Source organism: Saccostrea cucullata, unplaced genomic scaffold (assembly GCF_032062105.1).
Source record: "Saccostrea cucullata isolate Sc308-1 unplaced genomic scaffold, CSIRO_AGI_Scuc_v1 ctg1215, whole genome shotgun sequence".
In the NCBI taxonomy this organism is placed as follows: Eukaryota; Metazoa; Mollusca; class Bivalvia; order Ostreida; family Ostreidae; genus Saccostrea; species Saccostrea cuccullata.
In genome coordinates, this window is record NW_026919104.1 from 75,215 (window position 1) to 88,519 (window position 13,305).

General features: G+C 34.1%; 1 protein-coding gene across 6 annotated transcripts in view; it reads right to left on the reverse strand.

The window, feature by feature from the left end:
- The window catches only part of LOC134279494 (fibrous sheath CABYR-binding protein-like), a 65,096-nt gene that overhangs the window by 20,935 nt on the left and 30,856 nt on the right, over positions 1-13,305 (reverse strand). For 2 of the 6 annotated variants that reach the window (XM_062761911.1, XM_062761921.1), the window contains exons 1-2: positions 9,156-9,172; positions 8,115-8,278 (exon numbers count right to left, since the gene is read on the reverse strand). The exons of 1 other annotated variant lie outside the window; for it this stretch is intronic. The gene's annotated coding sequence lies outside the window, so the exon portion shown is untranslated. Of the gene's footprint in view, positions 1-4,454; positions 4,718-8,114; positions 8,279-9,155; positions 9,173-13,305 lie in introns of those variants that run through there. 3 more of the 6 variants (XM_062761915.1, XM_062761905.1, XM_062761941.1) reach the window with 2 other exon arrangements.

Sequence of the window (13,305 nt, forward strand, 5' to 3'; positions counted from 1 at the left end):
TGCTTTTATTTTTACTTTCAACAACAGTTATACATGTAATATGTCTTATCTACATCAATAATAATCAGACGAGGATTTTTTTCTGGAAATTACTTTTTTCTCTCTGACTGCTTTTACCCCCCCTGATTCAACTAATGACCCAATTTTAGTGGCCCCTTTAGAGGATAATCTTGAAAATAGTGTACCATACCATTTTTATTTAATTTTTTATATGAAACATGACAGAAAAGAAATAGGCATGTTACATACATGTAAGAGACTTGAATACCCATGGAGAATTCTAATACACATATTATTGACATAAAAGAGATAAAGCTTCAGAATCTCTTGCTTCAATTTAAACCTTGATCACATTGAAGTTTACATGTATCAAGATTGAACTCAGGCAGAAATTAGAATTTTATTAAAATAATCCATGTTATCAGATCTTCAATTCACAACCAACAGGTGTTGAGATAGTGTCTGTATCAGAAAAAATTCAAATTGTACTAGAGTTTACCCTTACAAATTGTAAAATGATGAATCATATATAACTCCAGTGTTTCTATATACAGTTTCCTGAGGAAAGAGCAAACAAGTTCTATATATATATAAATTTATGTAAAACATATTTCATCAAGTTGTTTAACAATAGCAACATGTTTTTAATAATACATCTATTTAAATAATAAACCATTATATTAGACAGAAAATCTCAGTGCAGTGGCAGATTTGGGGGTAGGCACACAGGGCACCTCCCCCCCCCCCTTAAAATTATCAAAGTTAGCAAAAAACATAGCTTCGTCGAGAAAATGTAAAGAATGTCTACTGGGTAGACCTCATCTTTACCCTCAAAATCTCTAGGATCAAGGAGCTTCCGGGGGTTTTGCCCGGGACCCCTGTCTACTTCTTGTGCACTCCCCCCCCCCCCCCTCCCCTTAACTTCAATTCCAGGATCCGTGCCTGCACTGCAAGTGAGAAAGACAAGATTTATATTGATAAATTAACAAGCCAAGCTAGACCTGTATTAATATTTAATGGCCTCCTGATCAGGTACCCTTTACCTGAGTAATGAACAACAACAGAAATGGTCTAAGTCAGGACATCGGGATTTTAAGGGGACTTAACCAACACTGCTTTCTTTTTATATTTGGGTATACCGGATATGAACTTGGAGAACATCTGCTGTTCTTAATTAAGGAGGATATTATGATAAATAGATGCCTTTTGGGTTAATATCTTTTTCTCTTAATGAAGATCAGTTTGTCAAGTATTTGCATGGAAGTGACTGCCCATTTCAGTATTATTTTTTTCTCCATTTTGTTTCAATTGTATTCTTCTTTTCAGTATATATCTATTAAAATTGAACTCTGTTGAACACAAACTGTAGTACTAAAAAGTTACTTTTGGATTTAATGCTTCCCTGAACATATTCAGTCATACTTGAATTAGAGAAACATGCACATATTGCAACTTTGACATATTTACTAAAGGACTCAAGGATATAGCAAAGCTAAACCACAGGTCCCCGGGACTTTGGTATAACAGAGTTTGACTGTAGATGAGAATTAAGAATCTTGAGTCTGTTTTGACAGAATTGCAAAGAATCCAGTACATATGAAAATAATACACATTTACATGTGTGTGGGTGTAATGGTGGGGGATGATGGGTAGTTCCTAATGCTACAGGGGAAGGGGACTGCTCTTAAAGATTGAAATCATATTCTATGAAATGCTGTTTCCTTGAATTTTTAATTTTTTTTCTGAGTGACCTTAAAGAGTGTAAAATTCATCACCATTTCAAATTTTTGTACAGTTGTTAACCCAGCTCCACCCCCAGAGAAACATTAACGTAAAAGGTCCTCCATCCATCATTCACCTTATTACTGTATGGCACAGCAGAGAAAGAATGTGGACAAAGACGTGTCAGGCAGAATAAGAAATCTACGGTGTGTATGGAAGTGACAAAGAATTTTTTTCTGAATGGTCACTATATACCGCCCCCTTGTACACCTAGCAATCTAGGTTACAATATAGCCTATGAGAAATTCCCCAGATTCCTCTAGTTTGCACCTACATCCACGGCACTGGGTACAAAAGAACCACACAATGGTTTATTTTTTGTTTATGCCCATCAAGTCAATGAGGGATGAAAAAAGTAATAGACTTCCCCCATCTTGTAGCAACTGGAGCATTTAATGACCCGATATATGTATTCAATATTACCTGCTTCGGTGGACGTTAATCCTCATCCAAAACACAATTTATTGACACAAACAACTCTTTACTGACCTGCACTTGTGTCCATCAAATGTAAATACATGTACTCATTAAGTATTATTGCAAGATTAGAGTACCAGTATAGTTTAACTCTAATTTCATCTTACTTGGCCCTGAGTACAATTCATAAGATTAATATTTTAAAATTTCTATTTGGTAGTATATATATTCTCTATTTAGATCTGTGCTTTGTGAACTACATTTTTTCAAGTACATTTCCCTCTGTGGGTAGTTCTGCAGTTCACCAACAGCTAGGGGTGTTTTTTACTTACCTGTCTAGCAACTTTATCCAAATCAGGTAAATAAGTACTTCTGAACCCTTTGATTGTTCACAACTACATGTATGTTACACAATTTTTGAAGGCATTTCAATGTAGAGACTCCATAAACTGTGTACTTTTTAAAAAATATTCACACATTGAAGTGGGGATGGATACTTAGCCATCTAACAGGTTGAAACAGGGTATACATATCAGTCTTCACTGTAGACTATTTTAAGTAATACATTACAAAGGTTATATAGTGCTGTTAGTGCATGTTGTTTAATTAGCATCTTATTAGCAATATGATGTACAAGTGATCATTGGCTCTTTACAAAACTTTCAAATTCTGTCTGAATTGGTCAGATTTGCAGGAATTCAAACTATTTAATACAATGAATTACGGATTTAAAAGTTTCTTGAACTTTTACATGATGGTTTTATGGATGAAAATGAAAACCTTGTATGTATCTGATTAAAATATTGTATTGAATCTTGTTTACAATAAAACATGTTTATAGCAAACATGCTTGAGACAAAGTGATTTTCATTCACTGCATGTGGCTTCAAAATATATTTTGAGCATAACAGATATATATTTAGGAACTAGGTTTATAACAAAGCAAAATTTCCCATCCTTAGCACTCTGTTATAAGCATGTTCTACTGTAATATGTGAATGTAAATGTCAAGGTTTAAGGTCAAGGTTAAGTCAACTTCATAATAGCAAACTGAGTTATACCTAACAGTACGTGTAAGATTAACAGCTAGACTAAATTGACACAGATTGTGGACTGAGTTTCCACAGAATATATTGTTTGCTTTGTAACTTACTGTCCAAGAAAATTCAGCAGTCTTGTTCGAAATTTAAACTGTTTCTTGACCATTAATGCCAAAGATATCAGAGCTCCTAATAGTGAGATACACGAGTGATCTTGGACCTGATTTATTTTTTTTATTGATACATGTATTAATTGCTTGTGGCTGATTTAATTCCCTGCAGTGTCAGCATTGCCACTGCAGGAATGCATCGATATCCCCAGACAATATTGACCATTATAGAATAGAATAAAAATCAATACAGCTCTCAAAGTCTAAATGTCTGGGTGCACATTTGACCTATATCAAAGGGCTAGGTTACCATTTGTCATTAATGAGGATTGCATTTGTACACATAATTAACGAAGGATGAGCTCACAACTCATTGCCAGCTGGCAAAAACACAAGGATGTGCCCAATGTTACCGAGATGTGAGGATTCACACATTCTGTGCATCTCAAACTGACAAAATATTTAACGAATGGTCCATTAGCAGATTGTTGTTTTTTTTTTAAGTTTTAAATTTTACCTATCATTATATTCACTTTATTGAAGTGTATTTTACATTAAACCTGCATTTTTTAAAATGAAAGATCGATTTATAAGAGATTGCAATTGATCATTATAGTGAGACAGAGGGGTGTGGCAGGGTGGTCAACCTCCTAAACAAAATTATGTTTTTACGATCAATATCATCACCGTGTGTGTATAATAAAATGGTAATATTGCTTTTTCATATGAATATATTCATCTGAGTTGAAACACAGATTCATCGATAATGATGATTAAATGTTTACCTCTTTAAAAACACCTGTTGCTATTTAATTGCATTACAACACTGACTTGTAAGCTCAAACTTTGTTAAAAAAATTTATATATGAACAAATTAACCAATGTATATGGAGAGAACTATGTTCTATACAAAGTACCTATTATCTAGTATAACAAATATTCTGTCTATCACTTACAATGACAAGTGATTTCTGCATAGAGAGGATTATAATAGATAAAATCTAGCTATCATTCTCAGCAACAGTTTAACTGCAATTTAAGTTTATCATTATAAGTTTGAGACCTGAATTTGAACAAATGAATACAGTCAAACTATTATACTCACCCAAACTCCTGAGCATATAATTTTAGATGTTAATGGATAGACAAGTAAATCCTAGATGTTATTTACAACAAAATAAACAAATCCTGTTGAACTGTGCCGAAACAGGAAGGAAGTGAACACACAAGGAGCCTAGCTGTATTAAAACTAGGATTATAGTATAACCACTCGTAATGAGATATAACAATAAAAACCTAGCTAGTCCGCTCCGAGAGTGAGAGTGAACTCCAAGCTTGCCAGCAGTCAGACTGAAGCCGAGATGTGCACGCCCTAAACACAATCCTCCTCTGAGCTCTGTCTCTCGCTCAATATATATTAGTCACCTCAAAAGTTCACACACCTTTCTATGAAATACATGTATTGAACAGAATATATATAAAGCATACCATGTGTGACTACAGATTTAATTCAGTCCCTCAAGTTTTTCATCTCTGGAATAAGTTCTATAATGTCACACAAATGTCAGTTTAATTAGCATCAATAAATGTAACACAAAACAGTTGCAGGCTCTCTCTAGTCTGTAGAACAGGGGAGATTTTATAGCAGATAAAGTAAACTGAAACCTTAATTACAGTAGCGGCTACCAGAGTTTTTGTCTCTTTCATTGATTGACCCCTGAAAAGGGAATTCTTTATCATCACCTGGCTTAGAAAACTAGTCCACCAATGGGTTAGAAGCAGTAACAGATGCCTCATGCAATTATTGGGACTCTGTTTCCTATACAAACATTTTTTAATTTTCAAAATGCTGATATCAACAAATCATTATGGCAAAGAGTAACTTACTTCTGTGATTTAAAGCTGAATCAATTTAACAAGCCCATGGGCCACATTGCTCACCTGAGTCACTAAGCCCTGCTGTTCTTCATAAGAACCCACCATATTTACGTATTGTATATGTATACATAAGAATACATGTATTATGTTTAATTTTGGTAGCCTTTTGTGGTTCCCCTACCCTTGGGTCATGATTTCACCAAAATTGAATGTACACTGCCAGAGGATGCTTCCGTCATATAAATATGACTATACATTGTACTGGTAGTCAAATCATAACTGAAAAGAAGGCTTCATTTCAAAAATCTTTTTTCTGATAAATTCCTCTATAAACTATGATTATCTACTGGACCCCACCCTACCCCTGGGATTTATTTGATTTCACCAATCCATATCAACTTAGGATGTTTCCACATTCATATGGTTCACCATGGCTTTACTGCTCTTAAAAAGAAGGTATTCCCTCTTAAAGATGTCTCGATTTCATCCCCGGGCAATGATTTCAACAGATTTTAATTTACACTATCTTAGGATGTTTCCATATATGTATGTCTAATTATGCTTTCCTGTCCTCGAGATTTTTAAAAATCTTTTCATATATATCCCTAAAGTATGTAAATTAAACTTTGATTCCCTATTCCAACCTTACCCTTTTCATGCGGGTCATAATTTGAACATTTTACAATCTATAAAGACTATATTATTTCAGAAAACTTCCACAAGAGTTTTACGTTCTTGGTCCATGCCAGTGGTTCTTGAGAAGATTTTAAGATTGTATGTATATTTCAATGTTAAAATTGCCTAATGTGGCTTCATCCTAGACCCAGGGTCAAACCTCTAGAAGCTTTGATGTACATGTCATCTTTCCTGGACCATGGGTTCTTGAGAAGAATTTTTTTTAACAGATTTTGTCTTATTATATATTTCAAAGTAAAAACTTTATTCTCAACTGTCACTCCATCTTATCCTTGGGGGCCATGATTTTAACATTTTCCCCCTAAAACTAAAGTTCCCCCTATTCTGACAGCTGGACTGACAGACAGATTACAAACGCGTGATCAGATAAGCTCATTTGAGTTTTCAGCTCAAGTGAGCTAAAAAGTATCCATATCAAAATTTGAAATAAATTTAAATAATTATATTTGGAGACAGCAAAAACTTTCCTTGAATTGTATATGATAGGGGAAATAAAAAAAATGTATAATCCTTCCTGTTCATATGGAACTCTGAACCTTTTACTTTTACTAGACACAATGTATTAAATGTACTGGCAGACTGTGCTGATGTATAAGGTTGTTCCATGTTTTTCCCCCATATTAAGAGTCTGCATGTGCCTTGGTTTCTGAACACCCCATATCAGAAATAAGAAACCACAAAATTATACATCCTGACATTGATCAATCCGGTTAAAATGTCATTAATTCTGACAATTTCTCGCCATTTTTATTGATAAACTCAAACTATTAGGTATTTACTAAGCATTTCATAACTTTTGACTTATGTCATTTTTATCACTATATTTTGTCTGTATTTTTTTGGAGAGGAGGGATAGGTAGGAAGGTTTTTGAATGAAAATTGGAAGCTTGAAACAGACACAAAATCACAACAGCTTAAATGCATGCTGTAAACCAACTTTTTTTTGTGGTGATCTGGAAAAAATAGTTCATGACAACTGATTTTCATGACCAAGCCTTTTTTGATCTGTTATAAATAATCAAAGAGACTTTAAGGACCAGTTTGCAGCAAGAAATATTTGCGATGACGAGGCTCCCATGAACCTAGGGAAAATTTCTCGCACAAGAATAAAAGTTGGTTTACGGTACACTCTGGTCCAATAACAGTTTTTCCAACTGAATTTCTCTGTAAACAATTCATTTGTACCAATGCTAGCTACCACCCATTTATGTTGCAAAATTCAAACTTTCACTTTATTTCATGATGTCTTATTACCTCAAAACTAATTTCCTATAACATTAAATCCTGACCAAATCAGTTACAATTTATGCAAGTCAGTAGACTGCAAATATAATTTTATTTTGAAGAAACCTATAAAAATTCAAAAATTGTGGTACACATTCCATAAGGAAATTCATTTTATATTAAAAACAAATGTGGTACATATCCCTTTATGTGTGCTTTCTATTATTTCATGAAATAAAGCTACAGCAGATTGAAGAGATACATGTATATAGGTCAATAGGAAAAATACTCAATATAAGTAAGTAATAAACCTTTTTTTGTTTGTGGGGATAGTGGGGCAATTTGAGCTGTGGGCACTTAATGTTATGTACCACACTGCAATGGGTACCAGCTAATGCTGGGAATTAACCTGCCATATACTGGTTCCCATCCAGGGAAACTCAATGACTCACACCAACTTAGCACTATAAGATACCACCAACCAGGTATTAGCTGTGGCTTTATGAACCTCATGGATTGGAGAAGGCTCTAACTTTTGTAATCAAATTATCCAACCTTTCTAAAGACCACTTCATAATTTATGAAAAAGGTGTAAACTGCTCCAAACAAAACAGATTACACAGTATGGTATTATACTGCTTTTTCAAAATCGTAAGTCATATTTTTAACATTGTATAGTGTGACCATCCCACCAGTCAATCCATTCAAATCACCCGAGTACAATGTATATCCAAAGAAAATCCAATAAAAAAAATGTGACTTTGTGAGGCCACACCTCAACACATTTGATTTTAAAGGCATTCTACTTTTATTACACCTGTACTTATATACATGCAAAGAATTGATTATTATACCATTTTATTAAAACATAACTTCTGAAGAATTTGTCTTATTAGTATTTATATTAAAAAGCACAGTATATTGTAAAATGCTACACTGTGTATCAGACAGTGATGTTGTCACCTACCTTGCCCACTTCCTGAAAGCTTTATACTGCAGGATCAGCAGCTTCTGGGTTAGGACACAGCATAAAATTACAGTCCTCAGCTAAATCCCCTTATTACTGTGCGTCTGTACTCTGACCAACTTCCTACTTCACACTGTCCACTTACAACTAGTATCTACGATCCTCTACAAACATATAAGGAAATTTTTTTCTAGTCAATATAATACACTTAAATAAGTCTTACTTCCTCTCTGATATTTCAGCAAGACATTGCCTAAAGACTGAACTCATTTTACTTTTAATTTCACATACAAGTTCTGTAGCTACAAAAGAAATTTTTTTTGACCAAAAACATTCTTTTCTTTCTTTAGTAAACAGATTTATGGTAATATTCCACAAACTTAAACTTATATACAGTGAAACATGTTCATATGAAACATGAATATTGTGAATTCATTCTTACATTGTACAAAATACATGTACCTAGAAAGTAAAAATGTGTTTGTGAAACACTGATGCCCCCATATGGCAGCTTATGATGAGGGTTGAATTTTCTCTAATGCATGTCAACCTCCAAGGTCAAAATTGTTGGTACCCAAAGAAAGTTTTTTCACAAGGAATATACCTGTGAAATATGAAAGCCCTAGCTCCAACTGTTCAAATGTTATGGCCAAGGTTAAAGTTGTAATGTCAAGGTCAAAAATATTTTTACCCACTGAAAGGTATTGTCACAATGAATATGCATGCGAAGTTTGAAAACTCTAGCATTAACTGTTCAAAAGATATGACCAAGGTTTAAATGTGATAATTTTTTGTAAAAAGTGGGTCAAACTCCAAGGTCAAATTTGGTGGTATGCAAAGAAAGGTCTGGTCAAAAGGAATGCAACTGTGAAATATGAAAGCCATTGCCACACTCACTAAAAAGTTATGAGCAAGATTAAAGTTTTTGTGGACAGACAGACAGATTGACAGGGCAAAAACTGTATATCCCAGAATCTTCGATTACAGGGGCATAAAATATTAGGATATGTAAGAAGCAAACTCAGCTATGACTTAAATCACCTTGTGAATAACAATGATCAATGTTGTATTCTATAGGCATGGAATTGAATTTAGATCAAACATGGATGGTAGCTAGTACTGGTATTATGATAATATTTATAAAATGAAGTTTAACAAATTATCAGCTGCAGAGCAAAGAGGCAACTTACTCATATCATGTAAAGCAAATAATTACATATTTCTCTAGTGAATCACCAGAAGTTTTTTTCTCTCCCCACTTTCTTCTTGTTAAACTGAGCTTTATCAGTAAGCACACAGACAACGTGAAGATGTTTTTTATAGTCACACTGATAAATTGTGGTTGAATTCCAAACAACAAAAAACAATTCCTAAACCATCCATTAAAAGTTTCATCCACAGATAAAACAAGGAGAAGGCTGTCACCTCTTTATCAAAAGAGATTATTACAAAGAAACTCTTCCCATCCCTATCCTGTGTGAATGAGTTTTTGTATTTAAAACAATTTAAACTTTAAACAATAAAAATCTTTCAAATTATATCAAATACTTGTTATATTCAAAAGACCAGAAGTATCTGTTGAGACTGTAGGTCTACTGGTTTGTACCTATAACAAAGGAAAAGAAAAGTAGCAGTTGGGACTTGAAACTTTACAACAGCAATAAATAGAATAATGATAAATCTTTAATTAAGTCTCTTTTTGTGGCAAGATTGCAATAATATTACAACTGAAGGAGTAGCTTTTAATAAAAATTTTACAGAATTTTCAATTTTAGTTACCATTGCAACATCATTCATCAAAATAATAACAAAAAAGACGATTATGTATCTCATTGTAGTCTACTTGCATGCCACACTACTGTAAATCACTTTTTATTCGCGAGAACTTTATTTTCGCGTAATTACGCGAGACAGGATGCTCGCAAAAATTTCATTCTCGCGTATAATAGATTATATAGAGCAATGACCACAATTCGTGAAAATTTTGTCTCCCTAATAAATATCTATCTCGTGGAAATAAGGTGTCGCAAAAATTAAGTGATCTACAGTATATCAACATCAGACTAAAACTGTAGGAGGAGTAGCGTTTTGAAAGTATTTCACAGGGATCTTTATTTTTAGTAATCACCGCAACACCGTTCATCGAAATCAAAAACCAATATTATATAGAATTATGTATCTTAGTGTCATCTACTTGTGTGCCAAGTTATATTGAAATCAGAGCAAAACTCTAGGAGGAGTAGCATTGTAAAGTATTTCAGACATTTCTATTTTTAGTAACCACGACAACACCATTCACCGAAATCAAAAACCGACAAGAATAATGTATCTTAGTGTAGTCTACTTGTGTACCAAGTTATATTGAAATCAGACCAAAACTGTAGGAGGAATAGCATTTTGAAAGTATTTCACAGAAATAATTTGTAAAAATTACAGAATTATTGAAATTATTTGTCCATGATACAGCAAACACACCAATAATTTTGGGGGGGGGGGAATTTTTCTCTATATCACAATTTCTCCATAGAAGTAGGTCTTGATTAGTCCATATTTTTAAAGAACTTTCTTTTATAATTCATTAAAAGTTTTTCCTCAATGTTTGCATAAATATATACTTTTTTGGTTAGTAAAAATATGGAGCAATGACCCACTATTCCTTAAAAATACACATTATTACTTCACTTCACTTCATATCCTTCCAAAAATAGTTCACTTAGTCAGTCAATATTCATCAATAGTTGTGCAACCTCTATACCATAAGTATGTTAGTCTCAAAAGAACATAATACTTTTTTTTTTTGCTAGGGTTCACATTCCAAAAATACCACTAAACATTATTTTTTAAATAATAATAATTTTTTTTTGCAGAGAGATTTGCATCAGAAGTTTTTAGCTCACCTGAGCTGAAGGCTCAAGTGAGCTTTTCTGATCACATTTTCTCCGTCGTCCGTCCGTCTGTCTGTCTGTCTGTAAACTTTTCACAACTTCTTCTCAAGAACCACTGGGCCAATTTTGACCAAACTTGGTACAAAGCATCCTTGGGTGAAGGGGAATTTAAATTGTTAAAATGAAGGGACATATCCCCTCGCAAGGGGTGATAATCAAGAAAAGGCAAAAATAGGGTTGGGTCATTAAAAAATCTTCTTCTCAAGAACCACTGAGCCAGTAAAGCTGAATCTTATGTGGAAGCATCTTGGGGTAGTGTAGATTCTAAATTGTTCAAATCATGACCCCCGGGGGAAGGGCGGGGCCACAATGGGGAATCAAATTTTTATATAGAAATATATAGGAAAAATCTTTGAAAATCTTCTTCTCAAGAACCACTGGGCCAGAAAAGCTGAAACTTATGTGGAAGCATCCTGGTATAATGTAGATTCTAAATTGTTCAAATCATGACCCCCGGGGGAAGGGCGGGGACAATGGGGAATCAAAGTTTTAGATAGAAATATATAGGAAAAATCTTTGAAAATCTTCTTCTCAAGAACCACTGGGCCAGAAAAGCTGAAACTTATGTGGAAGCATCCTGGTATAATGTAGATTCTAAATTGTTCAAATCATGACCTCCATGGGGAATCAAAGTTTTAGATAGAAATATATAGGAAAAATCTTTGAAAATCTTTGAACCACTGGGCCAGAAAAGCTGAAACTTATGTGGAAGCATCCTGGTATAATGTAGATTCTAAATTGTTCAAATCATGACCCCCGGGGGAAGGGCGGGGCCACAATTCAAATTTTTAGATAGAAATATATAGGAAAAATCTTTGAAAATCTTCTTCTCAAGAACCACTGGGCCAGAAAAGCTGAAACTTATGTGGAAGCATCCTGGTATAATGTAGATTCTAAATTGTTCAAATAATGACCCCCGGGGGAAGGGCGGGGCCACAATGGGGAATCAAAGTTTTAGATAGAAATATATAGGAAAAATCTTTGAAAATCTTCTTCTCAAGAACCACTGGGCCAGAAAAAGTGAAGCTTATGTGGAATGGGGTAGTGTAAATTCTAAATTGTAGGAATCATGACCCCCAGGGGAAGAGCGGGGCCATTATAGGGAATCAAAGTTTTACATAGAAATATATAGGAAAAATCTTTGAAAATCTTCTTCTCAGGAACCACTGGGCCAAAAAAGCTGAAACATATGTGCCCATGGAAGGATCATGGGGTAGTGTAGATTTCAAAATGTCTAAATTATGATCAGTGGGGTAGGGTAGGGATGCATTATGTATAACAAGGGGGAAATCTGGTAAAGAACAGAATGGTCAATGCTTCTCAGGTGAGCGATGTGGCCCATGGGCCTCTTGTTTGGTCATAATTTCATAAATTTCAATGAGAACTTTATATACTCTCAATATTAAATTCACAAAGTGAATACAGTTTCTTTTAATCTGAATTTAGCTACAAACATTTTGCACTCTTGTGCATCTTAATGATTACTTTAGAAGCACAAATTTCCATGATATGTCATCAAAAATAGTTTAGTTGTTATGAAAGTTACCCTATTCAATATGAAGTCATAAAAAATCCGTATGGGATTTAATTTCGTTGATGACTGTTAGCAACGAAATTTAACCCCCCACTAATATTTGTGCTTTTACAGTACAGTGTATATGGGAAGAAAATTAGACATAGAAAAGTGCTTTACATGCATGTATTGTAATCAGCTTTCAGACCCGAGATGTATACCTAAAAATCTGTCACCTGATACACTGTCATAAAGCCATCAATTCTAGCAAACACAATCAATAACAAGCTTGATAAAGCCCTGCAAAAAAAAAAAAAACAAGAGGCCCATGGGCCACAACGCTCACCTGAGCACTAAGGGTAGGAAAAAGTAGAAAATGGCTTTTTATTGTAAAGTTTAAATCAAAAAGTAGTCCCATGACCAATCATGGATTTGCTATTTTTTAGAAAATGATTTTTAAAGAATTTTCCTACATATATCTTTAAAAACTTTAGTCGGCCATTTTGGCCCCGCCCTACCCCCGGGGGTCATGATTTGAACAAACTTGAATCTACACTACCTGAGCATGCTTCCATATAAATTTGATGAATTATGCCTTTGTCATTCTTGAGAAGAAGATTTTTAAAGAATTTTCCTATATTTTTCTATGTATAACTTTGGTCGGCCAACCCCCTGGGGTCATGATTTGAACAAACTTGAATCTACACTACCTGAGCATGCTTCCACATAAATA